This window comes from Fulmarus glacialis, unplaced genomic scaffold, assembly GCF_000690835.1.
Source record: "Fulmarus glacialis isolate BGI_N327 unplaced genomic scaffold, ASM69083v1 scaffold28267, whole genome shotgun sequence".
Classification (NCBI taxonomy): Eukaryota; Metazoa; Chordata; class Aves; order Procellariiformes; family Procellariidae; genus Fulmarus; species Fulmarus glacialis.
Window position 1 is genome coordinate 1,654 of NW_009224226.1, and position 242 is coordinate 1,895.

Below are 242 nucleotides of genomic sequence, written 5' to 3' on the forward strand. Positions count from 1 at the left end.
TCCTCTGTGTCAGCCCCCACCCCCCCACACACCCCAAAATCTCACTTTTTGGCAGAAAGGGTGTGTTTAAATACCCCGGCAGCGTGAGCCTCGCAGGGCTGGGTGCCGCGCAGCCCACCTGGAAAAGCAAGATCCCAGCCCCAAAATCACCCCAATTACTCACAGGGCAGTGCGTAACAGGGAGCTTTCAGAAAAGAAGGGAAAAGGGACCCAAAAACATTACAATGAAATTGCAAATGTGG